Here is a 24320-nt window from a genome sequence, read left to right as displayed (position 1 = left end):
ATGCACATGTGGCCAGATGGTTTGTTAAGCTTTAGGCAAGGAATTGTAAAAATCAGTTTAATCTATTGAAGTGTAGCTCTAACAAACCCTGGAGTAGTGTCCACCTTCCCAGTGGTACTTGGAAAGTGGGGGTTCCCAGAGGTGCTTGGAAAATGGGTGTTCCCAGAGGGCAGGGCAGCATCAGTGCTGCCCAAACCAGTCCTGCTGAATCATGTCTAACCCCTTCTTCATCTCCACTTGGGAATGCTCGACTCCCATCCAGGTAACCCACTCAGTGTCCACTTATCCTACCAGCAGGAAGTTGCTCCTGGTGTCTCACCTCACGCTCCTTTTCAGCCCAAAATCCATTTCTTCACTTTTTCCTTGCTAGTTTGCTTTCTAGTTCCAACAAGCAGTTTGGGGTTGGCCATGTTGACCCTCTCCATGGGCCTTCCTACAGAACCAGAGACTGGGAAAGTCTCCACAAAATTCCCATGGAATGCCTGGTCTAGGTGGAGGCAACCACTACCTACCTTGTGCTGTAAGGTGGCAGGAGTTCCCTCTGAGGAACAGCACAAAAAGCAGTCAGGTTGAAGACTGAGCTGAAGTTTTCCTCTCCAGAAGTTGTTTGTTAGTAGCAAATCAGGGAAAAGTATGAAGGAAAGTGTTAAAAGAGAACTTGGCAGATTGATGAAAAGGAACAGGGAGCCTGTTTTGGCACAAGGATGTTCTGGGATGGGTATTAGGAGGAAAAAAATAATTGCTGTGTAAGCAATTTCTTCACTTGTTTTTTCCCCACCCTGATAGATAAAAGATGGTCTTTTCAGGATTACTGCTCTGGCCCTGGTGTGGGTAAAAATCCCTTGGAATTCTTCCCTTAGCATTTATTTCTGCCTCACTTTCCACCCTCAAAGGTGTCCTGGCTGTTTTTTGGTTCCCTTGGATTCCTTCTCAGCTTCTCCCACTGTCCTGAGATCTCTGCAGCCTCATCCCAATATCCTACTCCTTTTCTCTCCCTTTCTCTCCACATCCCAGCCCCAAAGGCCACATTGCTAAAGCATTTGCCTGGTGCTTGTGACCCAGACTTGCCATTATATGTGGAATAGTGCAGGAATCTCATTGCTCCTGACACATCTCGGGAGTCAAGAGGGGCAAGAACTTTGCATCTCAGGGCTGATTCCTCAAGCCTAAGAGAGCAGTTTGGTAGCTCCCAACCCACGCTGCAGTCTCATGGTGCACCAAGGCCATCATCCCTTTGATCCTGGGGTAAGGAAGGAATGGTCCATCCCCCTTCTGCCAGAAGTGTCTTTCTGCCCCTGGTAGAACAGGTGAGGCTGCAGTGAGTGAGGCACACAGTGCAGTGGTCAGGAGGGTAAAGGTGTTCACATGAACAGGGCAGTGGTGGGAAAGGTTGTCATGGATACCATTCCAAGTCCTCTTGTGCTGAAAATCCCACGTCCCCCTTGCTGGGAGGCAGAGGAAAGTGCCCCACAATAGCCAGAGGATGCTGTGCTGAGTTGCATCCACCCGAAGGGAAACAGTCTCCCTGTTAGAGGAGGTCTCCCTAGACCTCTCCTAGAAGTCAGCTTCTCCTGGGCAAATCCTCTCTGGCCATGACCTATCTCCTCTGACTCTAAAGGACTCCAGCACACCTGGCAACCCCCTTTTGGGAGAGCAGCCTGTACAACTCCTTCTTCTGTCTTAGAGTCATGAAGAGGGTGGACTCCAACTGAGCAACCTGGTCCAGTGGAAGGTGTCCCTGCTCACTGCAGGGGGATTGCAGGTCCCTTCCAACCCAACCCAACCCACTCCATGATTACAGGGCTGCCCTCAGCTCATGCCATCTTTCCAAGTGGGAATTTCTCTGTTCTTTAGGGAGAAGTGGATGTAAAATAGAAAGGGCTTGTCCCTCACTGGTTCACAGAGACATATGAATTACAGAATCACAGTATCACTGAGGTTGGAAAAGGCCTTCAAGATCATTGAGTCCAATCTGTGACCAGTCCCCACTTTTCACCCAGCCCAGAGCACTGAGTGCCACATCCAGTCATTCCTCGGACACCTACAGGGATGGGGACTCCACCACCTCCCTGGGCATCCCCTTCCAGAGACTGAACGTCCTTTTCTTAAAGAAATTCTTCCTGATGTTCAGCCTAAACCTCCCCTGATGCAGCTTAAGATTATGTCCTCTTGTCCTGTCCCTTGTTCCCTGGGAGCAGAGCCCAACCCCCACCTGGCTCCCCCCTCCTGTCAGGGAGTTGCAGAGCCAGAAGATCCCCCCTGAGCCTCCTTTTCTCCAGGCTGAGCCCCTCCAGCTCCCTCAGCTGCTTCTGGTGCTCCAGCCCCTTCCCCAGCTCCGTTCCCTTCCCTGAACATGCTCCAGCCCCTCAATGTCTCTTGTCTGAAGGGCCCAGAACTGCCCCCAGGATTTGAGGTGCCCCAGCAGTGCTGAGTACAGAAGAACAATCACTTCCCTGGTCCTACTGCCACACTGTTGCTGGTGCAGGCCAGGTGCCCTTGGCCTTCTTGCCCATCTGGGCATATCTGGCTCATGTTCAGCCGCTCTTGACCAGCACCCTCGGGTCCTTTTCCAGGTTTTCCACTGTGCCCCAGCCTGGAGCTGCAGAGCGTTGTTGTGACAACCTCAGGGAGGGTAAGTGGAATCAGAATAAAGGGCACTGTCTGCAGTGGGTGCCCACAGTCACCTGGATTTCTTCCCGATCCCTCTCCATAACCCACGTTCTCTCTTCTCTGCTGTCCCTTAGGTGTGACATTGAGGCTGCACAGCCTCCCACCTGCTTCTCCTTCCTTTCCCATTCAATATCTCCCACACCTGCCTTCCAGTCAAAGTTTGGCAGTCTCCTGAAATCCAGATCCTGTCCAGAGCATTTGGGAGGCACCAGAATGTTTGGTTTGAGCTCCTGCTCTGTATGAGCCACCTCTTTTCCTACTCTTTCCTCTTCGATATGCAGTATAATGCTGGACCTTCACAGCTGTGTAGGGCTCATTCTGGGGTCCTGCCTGCAGCAAACTGAGACAGATCTGGCCCAAAAAGTTACTGTCCTTGTGTTGTAGGGAGTTTCTTAAAATGAAGTTGAAAACTTCTGGAGGAAACCACCGAGATTTTGGGACACTGCTGTGCCAGAAGTCCACTTTCCCCATCACCTCCCATGGGTCAGGTATTTGACAACAGAATTGGTACCAGACTGGCAAATTTGAGGAGTAACCTTCCTGGAGTCTGTCTGTACTGAGTGTTCAATCTACTTTAAATATGGGGGTGGAGAAATTGCAGATTCAGATTCCCACTCCTATAAAAACCTTCTCCAGAGGGAAGAGAACAGTCCGTGAGCGGTTTCTTGAGGGGAACAGCTCTGTATGTCAGTCATGGAGAATATTCTCTGCTTTTTCTGATAATACCCAGAGGCTGTCACCAGAAATCAGCACCCAGAGGGCCTCTGCAATGAGTGTCCCTTGTTGTGAGTGTGCTTTGCAATCCAACAGGTTGGCATGATGGCCCTCACTGTTTGTATCTGTAGCAATAAACAACTCCTGGATAGGTTTACAAGCACACTCCTGAGTATAATTTTGAACTAGGTCAGCTGGAAATGTCTCCAGTATCCTTTGGACTTGCCTCAGGAGTTAGAACAGACCATTCCCAAATGTTGGTTTGGATGTAACCCCCCCTCCTCTGCAATTTGGTAGCATGGACTTGACCAGATGGTGCCTTAGAGCCCAGGATGGAATCAGCATTTCAGGCACTAACTGAGGCCCGAAAACCAGAGCAGAGAATCCCAGGATCATAGAAGAGTTTGGGTTGGAAAGAACCTTAAAGACCATCTAATCTCACCCCCCTGCCATGGGCAGGGACACCTTCCACTACCCCGGGTTGCTCCAAGCCCCATCAAATCTGGCCTTGGACACTTCCAGGGATGGGGCAGCCACAGCTTCTCTGGGCAACCTGTGCCAGGGCCTCCCCACCTTCAGAGGGAAGAATTTCTTCCTAACATCTAACCTAATTCTCCCATCTTTTAGTTTAAAACTGTTCCCCCTTGTCCTGTCACTATCTGCCTGTGTAAAAAGTCTCTCTCCCTCTTTTTTATAAGCCCTCTTTAAGTCCTGGAAGGGCACAGTGAAGTCTCTCCAGAGTGTTCTTCAGGTGAACACCCCCAGCTCTCCCAGCCTGGCTCCAGAGCAGAGGGGCTTCAGCCCTTGGAGCATCTCTGTGGCCTCCTCTGGACTGGCTGCAGCAGCTCCACGTCCTTGTGCTGTTGTTCCCCAGGGCTGGAGGCAGCTTTGCAGGGGGGGTCTCAGCTGAGGGGGCAGAGGGGCAGAATCCCCCCCTCCCCTGCTGCTCAGGCTGTGGGATGAGCCCAGGACACGGGGGGTTTCTGGGCTGGGAGTGCACACAGACAGGGCATGTCCAGCCTCTCACCCACAAGAACCCAAAGTCCTTCTCCCCAAAGTCCTTCTCCCCAGGGCTGCCTTCAGTGAGTTCTTCACCCAGGCCGTTCTCATGTCTGGGGTTGCCCCAACACAGCACAAAGCAGAGAAGCCAAAGCACAGCTTAGCAGCAGCCGCTGAGACGTGTCCCTTCATGTGTGTGAGGGGTTTATCCACCACCTTGGGCAGGGATGTGGAGGAGCAGAGGGTGACAAAGAAGATGAATGAAAAAAATCCAGAATTGGAGTTGAATTTGATTGGGGAAGAGAGTCAGTCCTTACTTAGGAATTGAGTGAGTGGGGAGAGGACAGGTGTCAGACAGTCCCTGTGGGAGTTGCTCACCTGGGGGTCTGAGTTCAGGGACCACACCACTGCCAGAGGATGCAAACTGCTTCCCTTGGAGTGGGAGGCATGGGGTGGTGGTGCCATTCCATCTGGGGGCTCCACAGGGGGTCACATCACCCAGAGTCAGCAGCAGGCAGTTGGATTTCCAGCTGTGTGGTGGTTTCCTCTGAGCCTGGACCATCCTTACCCCCAGATCCTCTGCTCTCCCAGGCTACCTCATCCCACTGTTTGACCCAGTGCCCCTTTGTTTTTCCTGGAGCATCCTGCTAAAGACACACTCTTGCTCTGGTTTAAAAGAAACTCAGGATTGCCAGGATCTGAAAGAGTTCAGATCTGCTTTTGGTTTCATAGGATTAGTGTCCAGTGTGGAGTAGAAAGGAAAGAATAAAAAGACACAGCACACTGCAGACATGTTATTAAAATGAACTGTTTATATTATCTCAGTTGAGTCAATACATTATAATGTATTAAAATGGAAAGGTACAAAATTGAAATAAATACTTTCTGATTCATGTATAAATCTTTTGTCAAGATGACATTTTGTTTGTTTTTTTTCTTTTTTTTTTCATCAGTACATGTTTCAATAAAACATTTAAAATGACAAAGCATCGTTTAAAATGACAAAGCATCGTTTAAAATATGGTTCATGGAAGAAAACGGTTGAAATCAAACAACTTTTGGCTTGTTTTGGCATGAGATCTTGACACAATCTGGGTTCCCCAAAACCACGTAAATGGTGGTAAAATATAAATGCTCAAACTTATTTAAAAAAATAAACAGGCTTTACAAAACCCTCTGATCCTTGACTTAGCCACTTTTCTGTATAGTCTGCACTTACGATATATACATTCATTATTGTCCAAGGGAAGACAGCCACTGACGTTCATTTAAAGAGCTTGGTGGAGAGGCTTAACGAACATTAATTAATTAATGCAGCCGACGACAAGTAACACCCTGAAAAAAACCTGACAGTGCAAAAAAGAAAACAGCTCAGAAACCGAATGGGACAAGGAAGAGGCGAGTGCACAAGCCCAGATCTGATGCAAAGCTCTAGGCCAGGTCTAACAAAACAGCTGTGGCCAGGATAAGCTTCTTCTCCCAAGGGGTGCCAGTGCACACCCAACGCTGATGACACGGGGCATCACCCTGCAGCTCCCAGGGGTATTCCTGCTCCTGGGAAAATCACCCCTTGGCACACAGAAACCTTCTGCAGAGTCTTCTTCCTTGCTGGTGGTGAAGGCAAGAGCTGAGCTGAGTGGGATATCCTGGTGTAAGCCTGGCCTGGGGGGAGGCAGGGGGTGAAGTCTAGACCAGAAATCGTGGAGCGGGAGGGGAGGAGGAGTGAGTGTGAATGTGGGTTTGGGATCTTTGAGGAGAGGCAGTGGGGAATTCCCTGCTGGGCAGTGGGTTTTATCAGGATCGTGGAGCAGGCTGGTTCGTGTGCTTTAGTCTCAATGCTGTGCTTATTTCTTTGTCGCTGTAGCCTTGGGCTGTCGTGGTCCCTCGAACCTCTACCATGTGCTTATCGTTCCGGGGCAATGGGCAGGGGCTGCTTGGGGAAGGATGAGAGAGAATGGGCTTCCCTGGTGGATAATGGTGACTTCTTCCAAATTTCAGTATTCCAAGAGCTTTCAGAGTTTCACTCAAAAGGGGAAAAGAAACACAGTTACCTTAAAAACAGTATTAAAGAGAATCTTCCCGTGGGTTGTGTTGCTGCCAGCAAGTTAAACTACACAAACCACGGAGGGCATTTTCTTTGTTTGGTTGGTTTTAAGGCAGTAGAAGACTTTACCACCTCAGAAAGGAAGGACAGGCCCATCCTGGCTCAGTGGAAGGGCGGGCAGGACTTGAGGTGGTGCTGCCTGTCTTGTTCCTGGTGCTCCACAGGCTGATGGGGACTAAATCCTCTTGGACACCTGGTTGTTCCCATCCTGTGAGGAAGGACCTCGTGGCATGAGCTGTTTGCAATGCTCTGGATGTTGCTACAGGCTCAGGGCTCCCATACCAAAGGAAATCCCATTGCAAAGTGAGCCCTGTAAGATGGGCTAGAGGGTCAAGGGGTGGGAAGGGTACGCCCTGGGGAAATTGTTTTCTCTCCCTCCACAAAAAGCCAGAGAGTCACAGTTAAAACTTCTTGGGAAATGGCAGCTTCAGGCCTTTTCCTGTTGAAAAATACTACATCCTTTGGGAAAGGAATGACTTGATTTGAAGCTCTTGGATGTCTTCTTGGACATTTTCCTTCAGTTGCCTTTTTTTTTTTTTTTTTGTCATTTCAGAAACAGCTTTTATTTCAAAATGCAGGATAATTTATATTAAAAAAAAAAAAAAGGATGCAAACAGGGAAAGATCAAAAAAATCTCCCTCCAAGAAACCCAAACTGTTTTTGTTGGCATATGCATTGTTTTGCATATTTTTGTTTCATGTTTGCTGGTAGCCTTGAGGTTTCCATGTGGGTTGGAAAAATGAATTCACAAAAATTCTTAAGGGATGGAACAATTCTTTCCTACCCAACTCCCCCGTGCAGAAAACTCAATTCACCTTAACTAAAGCTCTCCCCTCCTCTGTTCCTGAATTTGTGACTCAGTTTTCAGAGGCAAACAGTGCAGAAGTTCTCTGAGTGCTGCTTTCCAGTGAGAGGCACCCACTGGAAGCTGGTCCAAGAATTTCCATGTACCAGTGTGGGTGAAAGGAGGTAATTTCTCCTGCTGTTTTCCCTTAAACAAATTCACATGGTGCACAAGAAGGGTTTTTATGGGCTCCTTTTCCACCTCTAATAGGATATTTTTCTCTTTTTTCCTTTGATTTTTTTTTACCATTTTGTGTCCTAATCCAATTTTCTTGCAGCTTTCTGAAGCCCTCCTCAGTGGAGCTCCTTAGATATCTGGCTTTCCTGAAGGAAGTAGCAGAAATTCCAAGCAGAAATTCCTGCATGGGACAGAATGGTTTTCATCCTGCTAGCCATTCATTCCAAAAAAGAAAAAACTTGGGATAAAAAAGCATCCTTCACTGACTGTGGGGTAGGATGGGATTGTGACAAACTTTTCCTCTCCTCCAGCACCAGTTGCTGGGATTCCTGTCCTAAATCCTGTCTGCTAGAGCCCAAATCCATTGACTGAGGTTTGTACAGTCAAGGAGAGTCTGGCTGGGGGTGCTAAACTCCTATCAAAAATTATTTTAAAATCACTTTTCCCTACACATCCTTTCAAAGAGCAACCAGCAAACATTTCCTGGGATGTTCCTGTGGTGCCGTAGGGCAGCCTGGAGCGTGGCACAGGAGGCACTGGCATCTCCCATGCAGCCAAATTTTGCACTTTTGATTCTTCAGTGAGATTTTTCAATCCAAAGAGTGAGTGTTCATGGAGGCAAAGAGATGGATTAGGTGGCTGGTTGTGGCTTGGGACAGTGGGACAACCCCCCGTTGTGCACAGTTGTGTCTCGGGAATAAGAGCAGAAATTCCTGCGCCTGATCTCCTCCACATTTCATATCCAGCCTTGCCTTTGACAGAAATGCCCCAAACCATCAAGGAGTGAATAAAACTCAGAACAGTGTTGAGCTTCTGCCAAGAAAGAGTGTCAAGATGTGTCAAGAAAGAGCTGATCAGTGGTTGCTGGGCGTTTCTACCCCACCTTCCAGACAAGGGTCTCAGGAATGAGAATGAGCCTCAGAATCCCCCTGAGGTAGATTTTATTGTACCTGGGTGGGCAAACGGAGTCACACATAAAGGAATTAAGAGGAAAAGCTACAACAAGGATCCAGGGTGCCTCTTGCTCTGAGCAGCATTTTCCTTTCTGAAGAAGAAGACGCGTGGTTGCTGGAAGGTGGGAGAGACACCAAATGAGCTCCTGGGACAACAGGTCAACATTCACTTTCCTGTTTGAAATCCAGGGTTCAGCTTGTTAAAGGTGAGAAAAGGACACTGTGCAAAACACCAGTGAAAGACAGAATCCGAAAGAGGTAAGAAACGAAACTGGGATGGGGACACAAACTACAAAAGGTAAGATCCAAATGGATATTTGTGAGGTCATCACAAGAACACCTTCAACTGAACATTGAAACTATGATGGACAGACCAAATCCAGTGGCTTCCAGTGAACTTTCTACCTCCTTATCTCACAAGAAGGAAAGAGGGAAGGGAGAAAGGCAAAGATAATGAGGGAGAGAAACTGGGGGAGGAAGAGATTTATTAAAAGAAAAAGGAAGAAAAATAAGAGAAAGAAGGAAAGAAAGGAGAGAAATTGAGAGAAAAGAGAGAAGAGAGATAAAGGAGAAAAATAGAGAGGAGGAGAGAAAGAGAGAAAGAGAAAGGGAGAAAGAGAGAGAAAGAGAAAAAAAGAGAAAGAAAGAAGGAAAGAAAGAAAAAGAAAGAAACAAAGCAGGGAGGAAAGAAAGAAAGAAAGAAAAAGAAAGAAAGAAAAAACGGTCTTAAGATAGAGAAAAGGAAGAAAAAAGGAAGAGAGAAAGAAAAAGAAAGAAAAACCACATGTAAAGCCACATAGTTTTGCCCATTTGGAACCTGCCCCTGCTGGGACAGAGGCAAAGGGGGGATTTTCCCTTCCAACATTCGGCAAAGTGCTGCTTGGTGGAGAAAATACAGGGAGACTGTCCCATGCAGAAGGTTTTGGGAGATAGCACCTGGCAGAAGGTTTGCTACAATAAGTTGGTTATTCTTTATTGCGTTGGAAATACAACAGTCATGGAAAGTCCTGCATTAATCCACAGCCACTGCCTGCAAAATCTCCACCTCACCTTGACTTTGCTGAATATTTTCAGGTTTTAGGGCTTGAAAGGGTTTTTATCTTTTTTTTTTTTTTTGGATTTAAGGAATGAAATAAAGCTGGTCATGGGATTTGTTCTTCTTAGGGGCAGGAAGGGGAAATTATCTATGCAGAGGTTCTTTGAATGGGTTGTGGTGAGGATGAGGTTAAAGGGTGAGCAAAACATGATGCTCAGATTGGAAACCAGTGTAATATTTTTGAAGAGGACTTTTATCTAACCCTAGAACATGGTCCTGTTGAGTAAATCAAAGCTTGGTAGACAGCTGGAAGATGAGCATCTTTCTGGCAGCTGGTTAAGAGCTGTGCCATGAGTTATTTCTGTGGGATTCTGGTAATTTCTATCAGGTGTCTGGTTAATTCCTCAAATGGAAACATTTTCATGAGATGAGGGAGGAGGATGGACCATTGGACACTGATTTTTCAGGAGGCTGCTCTAAAAGCCAACTTCCTCTTGATGTGTGTAGGGCCATGAGGAGGCAGATGGACCAAGGGCAAGGAGACATTACAAGTCCATAAATCCAGATTGCATCTCTCAAGGAATAAACTCTTTCCTAACAGGGCACAGCTCCTTCTCCCAGACGTGTTGGAGACACAGAAGGCCAGCTCTGCAGAAACAAAACTAACAGGAAAAGCTCTGGTAAGGAATTGAGTACTGATGTCCTCCATCTGAGGGTGCTCCACAACCCTGAGGAGTCTGAAGTCACTGATCTCACAGCCTTTGAAATTAAAAATTTTCCAAATAAAGACCTTGGACTCAGGATCGACCAAATCCATCTTAAAGAAAGATCCACTGAGCACCACACCATGAACCATCAGCCAGGTGATCTCCTCTCACCAGAGAGCCGGTGTTTGGGCATTTCCACTGTTTTACTGGATCTGGAACAAAGTAAGGATAAAGCTTACCAAGCTGGGGAGACGACCACCACGAGCAGCTTTTCAGAGATGCAGCCAATCCTACAACAAATCACAGGATTTGGGGTCAGCATCAAGGCCACAAGCCGGGATCCATCAAACTGTACGATCCGGCCCCAGGACAGTGCCAGTGCATATATCTGCATCCCAGGCAAGGATTCCTGCCAGTGCCTAATGCCAGGCTGTTTGTTTCTGTCCAGATTAAAATCAGTTAAAACATCAAGCAGCAAAACCAGAGTGTAACTCACTTGTGGAGATCAGGGAAGACTGGAAGTTAATTGGTCAATGACTAGAAGGAGAGAGGCATGGAGTTCTCTTGTTTCTGGAGCTGAGAAGGAAAGATTTGTTCCCTATCCTCCTGTGTGAAAAGAGTATTTTAAAAGCTTTCAGGAAAGAAAAAGCTGATGAAAGCAAACTGGAAAAGTTTAGGTTACTTGGACAGCTCAATGCCCAGCATGGTGTGAGGAGAGGAACAAAGAAGGGAACTGCCCTGAAAAGGGAAATTAAATGAATCAACCTGCCCTCTCTGGTCTTGGTGTGGACTCAGCTGGGATTTATGCATGTTATACCTTTGCTAGGCTCCCCCAAAGGTGTGACCCACACCTCTTGCATAGAGTTGCCGTGAGCTGGACGGGTTCACCCCAGAGGCGGTGGCGGGTTGGTAACAGTGCTCTGCCACTTTACAGGCTGCACGAATGAGATTGTGTTAATTATGCTGGAAAAGCCCTTTGAAACCCTCTGGGATGAAGATCACGAAGAGGTTGGATAGCTCTATGTATCTAAGTCTAGCTCTGTCTGATTTTTGGGAAAGGCCACTGGAGATTTTTTCAGGCAAGAACGCGTGCGTCCGCATTGACCAGCACGGGGAGGGCAATCCCAGGAGCCATTAATGGTCAGTAAAACCAGCAAATTTAGATGGTGTTGGTGCAGTTCCTTCTGGAGGCTTGGAAATGTCCCCATCCTGGTGTTTCAGCAGAAGCAAAACCTGGAGAGAACTGGGAAGAGGTGTGGTGGGGGCAGGAGATGTGAAAATGGTCATTGCTCATGTGATTGCCTCTTGGATGTTTGGTCCTGGCTCTCATGACATCCATCAGCCAGGCTCAGCTCTGCAGGACACAGAGCCAGCTCCTCTGGAACATGGAAAGTTTGTGCTTCTGGAAGGGAGCGTGGAGCTTATTGCGAGTGCTGAAGGTTCATCGTGTTTCTCATGGTGGCAAGGGCTGGTCGTCCGTGTTACTTCAGCAGTGTGGGGTGGCTGCCCCAAAAAGCCAAATTCGTCCACTAGAGAGCTGGGAGAAACCCCAGGGGATGCCTGCTGTGATCCTGATAAAACACATGCTGCCAAGAGGAAAAACCCAGCCTTTTTTTCCCGGGGGAAGGACCAAATCCTGCCCTCATAAAACCCCTCCATCGTCAGAGACCACCAGGCCTGGCGCTGGTATCCGACTGGAGCAAGACACTGGGGTCCTCCTGGTCCCAGTGGCAGCCACAGCCTGGCCTGGAGGTAAGATCCCAAAGGAAAGTCAAACCTGGACTTCACAGCAAATTAAATGGAACGCAACTGAACCACGACTGTGATGCAAAACATCATTTTGCCGGACGAAACGCAGTTTCCACAACCTGGTTTTAAGGAACAGTTTTACACAGAGATAGATACACTATGCTAGATCTTGAGAAATTAAAAAAAAAAAAGAGAAATCAATATGCTAAATAAACTAAGACATACAGTATAGGGGATATTCTGATCAACAAACCAATCACCATTAGAATCAAAAAGTAAACCAGCCTTTCACTTAGGACCCTAACAACATTTCTCAATGCACTAAGTACATTTTAAACCATGCAAGTTTACACAAACATCTTAACTAGGTTTTTTTTTTTTTTTTTACTTTTTAAAACACCAACATTATGCATTTCTTTGTTAATTATATTGGTTAAAGTTGCAGCCGTTCACTGCCAAATATCAGATACATCATATACATATTTTTATACAGAATCTGGACAACACAACATTACACAGCCTAAATAGAGAAAAAAAGATTATTTGTTCCTTTGTTTGTTTGTTTTTTTCAGTTTTGTAAAAAATATGAAATGGTGATAGGAAGGAGGGAGAAGGTGTGGGAAATCTTCTACCAAATTAAAGGATTATATCAAAATAATTCCCAAATCACAGTACAACAAGGAAAAAATAATGGTTCAAACTCAGCTCCACATTTAAGATTCTCTTAGCTAAGAAACAAGACTTTACACACAGAATGTATCAGTATTTAAAAATAGAAAGAATTGCAACACCATGCTGTCTGATTCCAAATATATCTTAGTTAAAAAAAATGTTTAAAAAGGGGAAGAAAACAAAATAACAATTACTCAATAAACTTAGTGATTGCAAAGTTATCTCGTTGGTTTGGATTTCCTACCTACTCGTGATGCATTGCTGGGTGGTGGAGCTGGAGGTGGCCAGAACAACGCCAGGATAAAGGAATGACTCGGGAATCGCTCGCCGGTCCTGTTGTCGCACAGTCGGGGCAGCTGGAATTCTGAACGGGGTCTGAAACCGTCCCAATGCTTTGGGGTCTCTGCTTTTCCTTCTACTCGGCTCGTTCGGGCTCTTGGACAAGAGCAGGGGGTGCCCTACTCAGTTCCCATGGCCATTCCCTGCCCATCCACAGGGAGCAATGCATGGGTTTGGTTACACATGGAAAGGAAACAGAACCTGGAAATCAACCATGGAGGATGCTGTCGTTGACATGGCAAGTCATACAAAAATGCTAAAATTTCAGATATAATCAAAGATACAAAATCAGTTCTGACAAGTTTTTTTTTTTATAGTTTTTTTTTTTAGGTTTTTTTTTTTCTTTTTAATAGCAACCATTACAGTGCAAGGTTTTAAAAGTTATTATTACAGTAAAAGGTGTGTGTCTGGTTTTACAGTAACTGTAGCACTGATTTTTGTTCTGTATAGTAGGTCCCTGATGTAAAGTGTATGCACCAGTTTGAGAGAAAACCCCGCACCATAACGGCTCTTTAGCTTTAAATACATTTTTCTTTTTTTTTTTTTTTAAACAGATACAAAATAACACATCAAGTTCACAAGTTCACAAGCACGGACTTTTGCCTTAATAAAAAGCATGAAAACTTCGTCGAAACCCCGACACTTAAAGAAATGTAAAAACCGTTCGATGAGGGACGCGAGTGTGTGTTTGAGTCCCGGTGTTCTGCCACCCCACTGAGCTCCTGGAGGTCACAGGTGATTCTGTGCTCTCCAAACTGCTGCTTCTTGCTCACTCACCAGTTGTCTTTTTTTTTTTTTTTTGGCCAGGCAAACTGGTGTTCAGCTTCCCAGAGCTGGGATTTGAGTTTGTGCATTTAATGTTACAAAAATCTACTTTTTTTTTTTTTGTGTGTGGACGAGTTCCCTAAAGAAGCATCATCCACGGTGGCTCTGGGACTCCAAGCCACAGGTCCATTTGGAAGGGGTTCTTTTTTTTTGAAATGGTCAGGATGAGATGCAAATGGCTGCAGCCCTGCAATAACCCAGCTAACTCAGGGAAGATGCTCAGCTCCTACCCTGAAAAGCCAACTTCATGCTATGCAAGCCACCAAAATGGACAGAATTTGGGAAATCAGTGGGGCAAAACCAAATTCTACCCCCTTGATTTAATGGATTTAATCCAGAATGGCCTTAGTGCAGCTGACTGCCCTGTCTCTAGGGGCTGGATAAGAGCAGCTGAGGTCTCACCACCTCATAACTGTGCCTACTCTGAAAGTACAGCAGAACATCCCAGTGCTCAGAGAGGAACCATCGCTGTGTCTGTCACTGCTGAAGAACATCTGCCCTCTCTCCACATCTCTCTGTCCAGCCCATCACATGCCCTGGACACACACACATGACTTAAGGTCATCACATAATCATTCAGGTTGGAAAAGACCTCTAAGGTCATCAAGTCCAACCATCAAACCAGCTGCACCACCACGTTCAGCACTAAACCATGTCCTCAAGTGCCACATCCACACGTTTTTTGGACACTCCTGTCTCTCTGCATCCAGCTTTGACTTGGAGTTAAACAAGCTTTAGAACAGTAGTAGAATCACAGAATATCCTGAGTTGGAAGGGACCCACAAGGATCATGGAAGCCCAACTCCTGGCCCTGCACAGGACACCCCAACAATCCCACCACGTGCCTGAAGCATCGTGGAACTCACTAATTTCGTCAAACACACTGATTTTATTTTATAACCAACTCGACTTTTATCTAAGAGAGAAAACACAGTAATCAGAAAATAACCAGGAAAATCTGAGGCTACAGGTCAAACCACAGCTCCAAGAAGATGCATCCATCTGACTTCATCACTACCAAAAATACAGGCTTACAGCAGGAATGTTCTTGTCCCTGAATAGTATTCCAGGAATTTATTTAGTGGTTGATTCTGAAATTTCTACCTCGTTATGTTGCCTTTACTCAGGTAAATAGGATGAGTTTAATCTGAGTTCAAGTTTTTGAAAGTTAGACCCAAATAAGTGGTGTGGAATTCCTCTCCAGAGGGGCCCATCTCCTTCCACTGATGACAGAGGGAGCAGATGCAAAGAGGTCAAACCGGAACTTTAACTTTTTGAGAGTGAAAGTTAAGTGGGTTTAATCCCTCTTTCAACTCCTCTCCTCACCCCAAATGGGTAAGTAAATATACAGTACTCAGGTGGGAAAGGCTGCAGAATTACTTAAAAAGAATATTTTAGACTAACAAAAAATGTATTTTGAAAATTGCCTCTGCAATCCTCAGCGAAATGCAGTCCCGGCCAGAGGCCAGAGGAGGTTTGATGAATATTATGAGCTCAAGGGAGACAAGGACAAATGTTTTTTTCCAAGTTCATCCATCTCTGCCTCTCCTTGGGACACTTGTGAGACTTGAGAAGCAGCAGGAATCCTACACAAGAGTGGGATTCTCTTGATTATATCAGTCACCACACTTTAGTTTCTGTCAGACACATCATCCTCCCATCAGGTCCTCCTGCAGTCAGTTCCACCATTGCCCCTCAGCTCCTCCTTGCAGGAATTCCATCTAGGAATCCACTCCTCTCTCCCAACACACCTCCAACCTGCCACTGCACCTTGGTCACCTTAGTTTTAAAACTCCCTGCTTTTTTGGGAAGAGCCTGGCTTTGCTGGTCGAGCCTACCCAGCACTGTGGGAGCTCATAATGATTAGGCTCATAAAAAAGTAAAAAGCTTGACAAAATCCCTGGTCAGGAAGGATTCTTACCCCTTTAAAGAGGAAAGAATCAAGGACTGGACACATTCTCATCCCAGTGCTCCTCTATCCTGGGCTTTAATTACATGAGACATTTCTCTGGGAGCTTGATGAGCCAGTGGAGAAGCACTCAAAGCATGGAGGTATGTTCTAGATGTGCTGCCTCACTGCAAGAGGCATTTCTTTAGCTATGATCATTATTCTAAAGCAAAAATCAATTTAACAGACAAATTCAACGACAAAAAAAACCCTTGTAAAAGGAAAAGCACCACTCTTCCCAAACTCTAAGCAACAACAAGGCAGTGAACCACAAGCCTAACCCCAAAACGCTGAAAAGTCAGAGTGTCCATGAAGACTTTTTATTGCCTGCAGAGAAAATATTCAGACAATTAAAGGACAAGATTTGAGGCTAGAAAAGAAGTGGTGAAAGTTTGATGAGGCAAGTTGCTTCTGTTAAGCTCTATCAAGCTTTGGGATCTGAGACTGTGAGGCTCCTTGAGAGGGTCAGGCTTTGTTATTCTACGAAAGAGAGAAGACCTTTTAGGGTGATTTTGCCCCTTGGATGTTAATGTCTGAAATAATCTGATGAGTTGCAGATGGAAGAAGGACAGCAGGAATGTTACCTTATTCCTATACAAAAGAACTTGCTGAAAATGTCCTGTGATCTCCACATTGTGTGAGAGGATCACCCTTGGCTCTCTTTGTAGTCAGTGGAAGGAAATCGGCATTTCCAGAGGCTGATTGATCTCTCATCTTTAGATATCTCTGCTAGGAGAGGTGAGTCTTATTCTCCAAGAATCAAAGAGAAAGTTGAGCAGCACTAACTTGAGTTTGGAGAGTTAACTTTCAGTTATCCAAGTCAGATAAAGTGGATCTTACCAGCAATATTCTGTCTTAAAAATGGAGGTTTGGATTTTTTAAAGCACCAACACATTTCAGTGATAGCTTATTCCATCTTGAACTTATCAATCCATCTTGGAGTAACAGCTGTCTTAAATTTTTATTCCTTCATTTCACACCAGGGCAACACAGCTGCTTCTCCACAGCAATTGTCAGCACAATTCCTCTCATCCCAATGCACCTGTAGTTTGTTTCCAGCGAGACGTTCCCTAGGAAATCAGCAAGATCTGTTCTTTATGGAACACAGGGAATGTCTCAGCTCTGTATCATTGGCATTAGTCCTCTAAAAACTCTTTGGAAGACGAAAACAAATGATTCCATTTGTTCTGCCAGAAAGAAAAAGATGCCGATTTTGTGCAAGAGACTGAGGGTTTTCTTCTCCAATAACAAGGTATCAGTCATTGCAGTTCAAGCCATTGAATTGTTTTTATATGTTGCAATAAAAATCTGTAAGAGGTGCTAAAGGACCTTACAATGTGCCTTTGGAGGGGCTTGACAAGCTGATCTGGGTTGCTTAAATCTGTGCTGCAAATTTATCTTAATTCCCAAGCCAAGCGACATTGGCTGTGACCAAATCTTGACTGAAAGCAGCCCTGGATTTTCAGCAGGTGACACTTCTCTACTAAAACCCTGATTTGAGGAAGAAGATGAAAATGAGATGGTTTGGAAGTGCTACTGTTCAAATAAGGTGTAAAGTGGCCTTTAAGGTTCCAATGAGACATTTTGCAGAAATAGAAATTTTAAATGTCAACGAGTTGACTCAATGTTGGATGTGAGAAGTCCTTTTCTTTCCACACTCCTAAAGAGTGGAAGAAACAGAAGATCACCTTGACAGGTGAGAATTCTGCAGGGCACACTAACAATTGATTTTGGTCTGGGGAGACTGGGAGCCTCATTAGCTGAACAAACAGAGATTGATGCTCATGTTTGAGTTGGTACCTCGGACTTCTTCTACAGTCAAGACAGACACAGATATTTATAGGTCATATTCATCTGACAGAGTGCAGGCAGCTGCTTTACAATGACAGGACTTGCATCCCAGAAAGGCATATTCCTTTCTACAGGATGTAAAAATGGTGTCCATTCATTAATCTACACAAGTGGGGCATCCACACTGTGGATGTCTAAAGTGAGGCGAGATAAATCTCACCTTCGATTGCAAAGTTACTCATTTTCACATCTTTTTGCCTCACAAAGCAGCCAGGTAATTTTTTAAATTTTAATTTTAAATTAATTTTAAATTAATTTTAAAATATTACCTATATGGAGCAAACAGAAAAATCGAGAACCAAGGATCTCTTCCATTGAAGAGTTCCTGTTTCTAGAGGAGACAGAAAACCCTCAAAACTTCAGAGATTACTGCTAGAGGTCTGGACCTTTTCAGTTCTGGATAAAGAGCAAGGGGAAGAAATAAAATCCCCTGGAAGAATGACAGGGTGTCACTATTCTTGCCTCACACACCCCCATCTAAGGTATAGAGGGGCGACAAATTGTCATGGGGATGGAAACAAAAGATACCCTAATAAAGAAGAGAAAACAAGCCATGTACTAAAACCTGATGTTGCTGCTACTAAGATAAGCTTTCAAAGGACAAAATCGGCAGGGTAGAATCACAGTTTTCTTCTTAGTGCTTCCAAAAGCAACCATCCCTAGATCCTACCATGATTATCCAGCCTGGACACACCTGGGGAAGAACATCTGGCTGCACATGGGGCTGCCAAAGCCTGCAAGGTTAAAGGACTTATCTTCTGGAACTCCTCAAGCAGCTAAATAAACTATAGATGTAGCTATGGGACATGACAATAACCAGATTTTAATCACTGCTGAAATATTTTCAGACTGGACCAAATGAGAAATGAGCAGAGAATAGTTTCTTCAATTACCTCATGTAATTTTTAATACCAGATTAATTTCAGCTCTTTTTGCTTCGTGTAAACCAGGCGCTCCTTTTCCTGAGAAAGGAACTGTGCTGCTCAAATAAAGTGTTATTTGTGATCTATGTTGTTTGAATTACAAATGTTTGGCTGATATGGATAAAAATTGCTTGTGTCATGACAAAAGAAGTGGCAAATACATTTGTTTTTCCTGATAAAATGTGACATATTTGTAGAAAAAAAAGTAATAATGCAAAAACATTTGATGTATTGAATACAGGACCTGATGGAGTGAGCTAACAAGGAATCCAGAGAGTTGTGTAGCCCCTGATTTGCCAAATCTGTGGTTTCTTAACCCAATCTCAGTTGTGATGCTGAATTCCTCCCCAGGCCTCACTTGGTGCAAATTATCTCAATGCTCTTGGCTATGAGTTTTAGGAAAGCCTGAGGCTGAGTTTCTAGTGAGCATCAGAGCTGAGGAAGGGTTTTAGGAAGAAAACAAAGAATTACATTTTAAATCAGTCTTGGACTGGGGCGAAGCCAGAAAAAATTAGCCAGTAAAACTCCCCTAGCCTGAAAAACTAGGAATGATTGCAGGAAAATGCAGCCAGCTCTGAAGGTGCTGAATTCTGCAGAAATATCTTGCTTATGGAAGGGAAATGCACATAAACACAGCACATTTTACACTATTAGAACTCGTGTGGCACTGTGGAGTCTTTATTTTTAAAAAAATACCAAGAAAACAAGTGTAACAAGGCCATATGCTCTCCATGAGGCTCTGTTGGCAGCATAACAAAAGCAAGGCATGGCAAAAAAATTCTGGGCTCTTCCTGGAACAAACTGATCCCCTCAGCTCCCACAGAAAGTAGGGATGGTATTTTTGGACTTCATAAGAAACCTTTGGCACCTTGCAAAGTTGAAGCCTCCTGCTTTGGTGTGTACCCTGGGATAAGAACAGGGTGCAAGTCACAAGGGTTAAAAGGGCCACAAAAAGTTTGTTAACACTGGAACGACAACACTGAGGCAAAATCCATTTTTAGGCATTTCTAAGCACTTTCCAGTCATGTTTTGGGAGCTGGAACAGTCTAAGGTAATACAAGAGGCAGGGTTTAGAGGGGGAGGTATTTTAATAATAAAATATATATTTCTTGTAAAATATATGATCTCTCCCTCAAACCTTGTCTCTCTTATTAAGCAGAGACTAGTTTGCAGGTCTAGCCTAATATTAGCTCCTCTTGACTATCATGTAGCTTGTCGTGACATTTAACTGACAAAGTTCGTGGTCATTGTGTCTATAATAAATAAAAGAAACACTTCCAGGGCCCATCCTGTCTCCCTGTGACAGTCTCCCTTGGCCTCCAAGACAGGGTTCCCACAGTCAAAGTGCCTGTTGTCTCCAGACCAACTGCTAAATCCTCACACAGGGAATTGTTTGGATCGACGCTCTCTGCAGCCAGAACTGTGCCAACATGTTGCTTACAACTAAAAAACTGTGACAACTGAGTGCCAGGTCCTGCTCTGTTTAATTTATTGGTGTGGATGGAGACAAGGAACTCAACAGGACTGGGACAATAATCTGTGTCTCATCAAGTTTAGAGCTTTTGCCTGTTCGGAGCGAATCCAAACGTCACTCAACTCCTCACGCTGCATCTCAGGGACGGTGATGAAGGGACCCCAAACAGCACCACCAGAAAGGTGGTTTGGTTGTTCATCTTGAAGGCTCAAATTGGCTGGGCAGTACAAGGCTCATCTGGTGCTCAGGAAGAGCTGTACAAAATGTCCCTGCCAAGTGATGTCATCGGTGTTGAGCTCATGATCCAAACAGGGACTGGCACCAGGAAGAGCTGAGTGTCCCCACAGCTAATGCCATTAGCACCTCAGGAAAGTAATTCAAGGTGCATATTTAAGACTCAAGGATGCCTCAGAGATGGCATAGGCCCACTGAGAAGGGGGAAGATTGTCCTTTCAGCTTCTGCCATCATTACATCTCCTCCTTGTATATCCAGTAAAGGACTGTGGGCTGGAGTGCATGACTGCTTTGGTGATTCCAGGCTAATTCTCATCAGCATTAAGATGATCCACTGCTTGTTTGAACAACTATCTCTTCCTGAGTGTAGAACAGACATAATTCACAGGCATTGTGTCCTCAGCCCTCTTTGCTAACTGAGTCCATATTTCAGAGAAGGATTTCAATGGCTTTAAATTACAGCACTTTTTCTATATATTTTTAGCTATTGTAGGATCTTCTGATGGTGCACTGGTGTCTCCTTCATCATGTGAGCCTGGGCATGTCCTGATGCCCAACCCTAGGGCCATCAAGGGACCCAGAAACCCTCAAACTATGGTTTCACCATCCTGCCTTGGACACAACTCTACTTCTTAACTTGACCTGAGCAGTGAGTGAACCAGCTGTGACTCTGTGCAGGGCTTTGTGCCTCCAAACCTTATGAAATAACTGAGAGAAAATAAAACAGAGCCCTGAAGCCTCTGTCAGTGCTTTGCTGCCTAAATGATCTCAGGAGCCACTTCATCCAAATCAAATTAATCTTGGTTTCTGTAAAGGCTCCATTGTCAGAACCTGCTCAACCCTTTACCCAAATCTTCTCTCTTGTGGGTGAGACAGAAGAAGACATTCCCAATACTATTATATCCACTTGTTATATCCCATCTGTCATGCAACAGGCAACAGAGAGGCAATTCCTGTCCAGAGAACACCCTGCTCACCACTGCTGCTGCTCTGTGCCAGGGTAGAAGTTGGTTCAGCTCCACAGAAGCTGATGAAGTTCTCCCACGTTTACAAAGGTGGAGGAAAATTTTGCTCAGGCTACAACCGCCAAAATAAAAGAGATCTTTACCAAAATGAACAGTCCTGCCACCTGGAAAAGAGCAGGGAGCACAGCAGTGAGTATGGATCTAGAACCACTCTCTCCTCCAGAGATGGAAGAGACACACAGAACCTCTCAGTAAAGCAGCACTGATGCTACAGAAGGACTTAACTCCTCAAAGGCAGCATTAGCAAATTGTTCCAAATTGACCACAGCAACAAACCAACAAGATATGACAAAAAAATCCTCCCATGACCAAAACCAAAGGCATGCCACTAGCACCAGAGGAAATAATTGAGAGAGAGCAAGGGAAGAAAATCTAAGCTCCTTTCAAAGAGACGAAGGAAAAATGCTGAAGACCTTCCCCGTTTCATCAACCAACCACCGGCCCTCTGAACATCTTAGGACACCATTAATGATACTTCAGACATGAACCTTATCCAGCACCTACTCTTGCAGCTGTGAAGGGCAGCAAGGATACCCCTGGCCCCTCGTTAACATTAATCAGCATGACCAAATCAGATCCACCAGTGATTTCCATGACCTAGTCCTTCCCAGACCACATTCCACTGCACATGAGAAAAAAACCAGGCTGTCTCTTCCATTTACTGGACAGACTCGTTGTCACTGAGCTAAAAGGAGACCTTTTTAACTTTCGGCAGGTTTCAGAGAAAATAACCACCAAGTACAAAATCCAACCCTATTTTTAAAGCAAATAAAGAACAAATAAGGCCGGGAATTCCATATGAATTCTGAGCAGAAATGAACCAGATGCATCTCTCCCTTCTGCCTAATGCAAGATGATTAACGAACAGATTGAAAGGATTATTTATTTCATCTCAAAATTTGGAGATTATAATGGTCAGATAGACAAAAAATGGGCTACCATAATGGATCCTCAATCATATTATAGCAGTTTAACAAGAAATTGTGCTTTTTGGTATCTCAAGCCCCTCAAACTCCATAAAGTCACATTATTTCATAATAAACCTTTCAGAAAGCTCAGTAGAATGGCAAAATGCCCAAATTCAAACACACACTTTGGAAGCATACTTTTCATATAGATATTTTTCTCCTTGTTAGATTATTTCTTTTTCCAAATCAACTTCAACCTGTAATTCCATCTGCTATACAACTTCATGAACACATCTGTATTTCATTCCAGAGAGACAAAATGCTACACCATGAAAATAGAAATAGGTGGGAACAGGCAACAAAAGGAATAAAACCAAACCAAAAAACAAGCCAGATTTGTACAGACACCAGATAAGAATGAGGGAAAAAAATGCTGTTTGTACTGAACAATTGTGCCAGTTTTAGAGAGAAGACTACACAGAAGGGGTCTCATAAACCAAGCCTAAATCTGTGCTTTGCAGTCCTGTCTTGTGCTTTAAGTTAAACCCAACAGCATTTTCTCCACTGAGATTTATTCATCTTTGGGTTTCATTTCCTGCTTATTTCTGTAATTTTTTTAAGTTTTATTTTATTTCCCAATGGGATAACTGGATTTGAGTTCCATAGTAATTTTTCTCCTTGTTTTTTTTTTTTTTTAAAATATGTCAGACTCCATTTGTGTCCAATTCTTTCTGGTCACTAATTTTTTGTTTGCTTTGACAAATGGGAAAATGTTACTTCCCCTGCAGTCGGGTGGAAAGGAAATGGAGATGATTCCCCTCATTTTGCTCCCAGTAAAGTGAGATCCCTGTACATATTTCCTAATCAAACTAAGATTATTTGGGACTTGGTGCTTTTTTTCCAATTCCAGCCTATGGAGCAGTGTGGAGGTTGGAGAAGAATTGCCCTGGGAAAGTGTGGGCTTTGTCCCCTCACATTTCTGGCATCAGGATCAAGCTGTGAGGCTCTTGGAAAGGCTTTACTGGGAATAAACAGATGAGAGGTCCCATCCACCTCAAGATTCTTCCCTGGTGCTCCTCCTCACCCCATAGGACTCATCCAGCATTTCTGTGCCAGATGTTGGTTATTGTGGTGTTACTGGATTGTCACTGGGTCCAAGGACATTTTCCACCACATGAACATAGGGAAAAGTCTTTCTCACCTCACCAGGAGTTCCCACCTTCCTCACCCCTTCCACTGGCAGAGCACAGGGTACTGTGTGCTTCAGAACGATGCACATGACCCAAAATTGAGACAGTTTTCACTTGCCAGGATATTTGTGCAGAGTGAGAGTCTTTGAACTTGGTTTTAGCCCATCAAGGTGAGGTATCCGATTGTGAGCTTCAAATTCTCAGTTCCATCCTGAAGGAGATGTCTGATGCCTCAGACAAGTGCCTTAATTAGCAGGGGGTGAATTGTCCTGGGGAACGCTTTGTCTCTCTTCATTCCCACAAAAAGGACCTGGATTAGTGACTCTGGGTCAGTGGCTGCCATTAAACAGACAGCTTTTCAAAGAATGTGGTCCCCATGCTCAGGAAAATGCCACATGTCAATTATTTCAAAGAATGAAACCCCTCTTCACCCAAATGGAAACAGATGTACACATTTTTCCTTCATCAGTCCTAAAAGCCTTGTTTGCTCCCCCTCCTCCTCCTGCCAAATTCAGTGTTAAGATCAGAGAACCAAAATTGAAAGATCAGGACTGCAAATAATTTTCTTTCAATTTTGCTGTTTGATTCCACTTACAAACAGGCTGTATTTGGGGGGAAAAAAAAAAGTAAACCAATTCATGTTTGACAATTCTGGTGTCTATCTCACATCTCAAAAATATCACTTGAATGGAAAAGGAACAGAAATAATAACCATTCATTCATGATCACAATATTGATTCCAGTGTACAGGAAAATAGGATCCAGACAGGATTTTACAACTGAGAAGGGAACATTACAATAAAGATTATGACATTTTATGAATATTCGTGTTATAGCTTTGAGCTTTATTGCAAAGCAAAAAATATATATTTGTATATATATATATATATTTTTATCTACATATCACCTCTGACATTGTATACAACACTAAATCACAAGAAATCAAAGAAATCATAGTGAGGTAGATACAAAACAAAG

This window comes from Corapipo altera, unplaced genomic scaffold, assembly GCF_003945725.1.
Source record: "Corapipo altera isolate COAL_440 unplaced genomic scaffold, ASM394572v1 164, whole genome shotgun sequence".
NCBI classification, from domain to species: Eukaryota; Metazoa; Chordata; class Aves; order Passeriformes; family Pipridae; genus Corapipo; species Corapipo altera.
This window is presented reverse-complemented; position numbering follows the sequence as displayed.